This window comes from Austrofundulus limnaeus, unplaced genomic scaffold (assembly GCF_001266775.1).
Source record: "Austrofundulus limnaeus strain Quisiro unplaced genomic scaffold, Austrofundulus_limnaeus-1.0 Scaffold77, whole genome shotgun sequence".
NCBI classification, from domain to species: domain Eukaryota; kingdom Metazoa; phylum Chordata; class Actinopteri; order Cyprinodontiformes; family Rivulidae; genus Austrofundulus; species Austrofundulus limnaeus.
In genome coordinates, this window is record NW_013952479.1 from 1,988,870 (window position 1) to 1,991,569 (window position 2,700).

General features: G+C 33.1%; 1 long non-coding RNA gene across 1 annotated transcript; it reads right to left on the reverse strand.

Annotated features, from left to right (window-relative positions):
• Window positions 1–1,124: 1,124 nt before the first annotated feature.
• Window positions 1,125–2,146, reverse strand: LOC106519477 (uncharacterized). Its single transcript, XR_001310446.1, has 2 exons — window positions 2,070–2,146; window positions 1,125–1,218 (listed from the first exon to the last, which is right to left on the reverse strand). It is a non-coding gene; the product is annotated as an uncharacterized LOC106519477 (long non-coding RNA).
• Between the last annotated feature and the right edge of the window lie 554 nt (window positions 2,147–2,700).

Genomic DNA, 2,700 nt, shown 5'->3' on the forward strand with positions numbered 1-2,700 from the left:
GGTGCTTCATGACCCATAATTGGGTCCCAAGCCCAACTTTGGGAACCAAAGTGCACTGGTTCCCAAACTTTTCAGCTTTTGACCCACAAAATAACAGTGGCAGAGACCTGTGCCCCCAACTGTTTTTGGATGATAAACATTTGTATCAGGTCAACTAAAGACGGGCATAGTAACTATTTTTATACTACATTTATCCATTTTAAATATACTAACCTCAATCAATTGTAACAACTAAGGCAAAAATGTAATTAATTCAGAAAATCTTTTCAGGACCCCACCTTGAGGTTTTGGGACCCCACTTTGGGTCCCGACCCCAACTTTGGGAAACACTACTCCAGAACACCACTACTGTCCGAGTCTAAAGGGTCAAAGTTTTAATTGTTCAGTTTTTGCAACAAATATGACCAACATGCATTAACGTCCAACTCATCTGAAGTTAAACAATCAGGAAATTGTTACAGATTTCTAGTTGGCTCTGAGAAATTTGTCAAAGCTCATAATTTATAAGTTTGTTACTTTTTTCACCAGGAAAAAATGACTAATCGTTTCAGTAGGCCTGTCACGAAAACAAATTTTACTGGACGATGAATTGTCTCAGAAATTATTGCGATAAACGATAATGATGTCGGAGATCAGTTTAAACTAATATAATGATATAACAACCCCTGTTTATGGAATTTCACATTAAAATTTACATAGCGTAAAAAGACAAAACAACTGTCAGCAATCCCAAGGTGTGGCAGGGTGCCCTGAGCATGTCCTGAGGCATCAGCAGCTGTGTGAAGGCATCAGAAAACTGAAGATGCTCCTCTGGCTAAAGGCCTGTTTATGGGCTCTCATGCTACAGAAGTTAGCGACCGTGCACCTGGTGAATACCTGATGCCAGAGTTCACTTCTCTTTTATGCTAAGAGGTAGAAAAGAGGGAGAAATGAAGAAAACAAACAAGCATGCAAATGAAAATTATTGCTCTCATTTTAATTTGTCAGATGATTAATTGATTTTATGCTGACAGGCCCTACATTTCAGCTCTAATATTGTTTTTTATGACAATGAAGATGTTTTTAATGATGACTCTGACCTGTAAATAAAGAAAAGATTTAAAAAAAAAATTAAAAAGTACCTACCTCTGATTTAAATGGTGAAACTGTCTCCTCAAGTGCGTATGACATAATGTTTTGGTTTATCACAGAACAGCAGTGAGAAACAATCTACTTAAACTGAAAACAAACAATAAAAAAAATTATAATTTCACGAGACTGCACTTTGAATATTCATTGTTTAAAACCTTATAAATACCAAAACAATCAACAATTGATAAAAATGATCATCTAATATCTCTAAGAATAAGAGTGTTGAAGTTAAATAAATTTATTTATAATTTTTAAAACAAACATTTAACTTTTTTCTCAAGACAACATAAGAAATTTTAGTAAATTTGTGATGTTTTTTATTACAACGGTTCTAAGTTTCTTGTTTTAATGAAGCACACTGGTTTATTAGTTGAGTTAGATTATTTGTTTTGCTTGTTTCAATTATCAATTAAATAAACAGCAGCAATCCAAACAAAACTTATAAACTGCTCATCTGGTTGCTTGGAACAAAAATATAGAAATTAGAGGAGACTCAAATTGTCCTGAACACATCAACTCAGCTTTAAACGGACTAAATATTATTGTAAATAAGCTACATGTAAAATAAATAGTTTCAATTACCATGACGTCTTTGTTAAAGTTGTTGCTTTAAATGTATTAAACGATTCATAATATGATGTCACCTGGCTAGCTTTAAATTTAGTCTGAATAACGTAATAAAATGTGTTTTAATATCAGAGTCCACAGGACTTTGTTACTTTCAAAAGGTCTTTTAACAAGCTGATGACATAAACTTCCTCCCAACTTTACCTTCAGCTAGCTAAACTGAGCTAGCTGCTAACACATTAGCCGTGATATGTTTAATTCTTCTGAGACCTTTAAACGAGTCAGAACGATCATGTTGTGATGAACTGGTTTGTAATACATGTATTTAATATAGTAAGTGTTTAGTAAATTATTTGAGTAGTGAAGCATACCTCTGGATATCTCAGGTCGTTGCTTACGTCACAAAAGTACCGTAGCTGACATGAGACTTCCGGTTTCTCCTTCATAATAAGAGCACGGAATTTGCTGAACCTGAAACTGATGGCCAATATGTGGAAACTAATCTAAGCAAAATGCCAACTTAAAGCTAAAAGAGACTTGCTAAAAGTGCTAAAATGTCAACTAAAATGATAAAACACCAGCTAAAATCAAACAGGCATTTTCCTCACATCTTTGAAAACAATTGAATGATTTTTTTTCGATTCAAAAGAAAAAAAATCAACAATCAGAAAAATATGTCAATATTTATTAACAGTTTAATCCATCACAAAGCAAAATATTAATTAATAGTTCCCTGATGCCACATTGTATTTTTAAAATTATGTAAAAATATAAAGAATTGTGTTATAAACATGCAATCAAAATCAAGGAGCCTTCCACATCCATCCATCCATCCATCCATCCATCCATTTTCTGTACACGCTTCTTCCTTTTCAGGGTCGCGTGGGGAGCCTTCCACATTCTAATTCTAATTTTTCTCAAGAACTAAATAAAAAAACTACAATGAAATATGCATTTATAAAATTAATATATCAAGAAAGAATATAAAAGTTGAATGTCTTT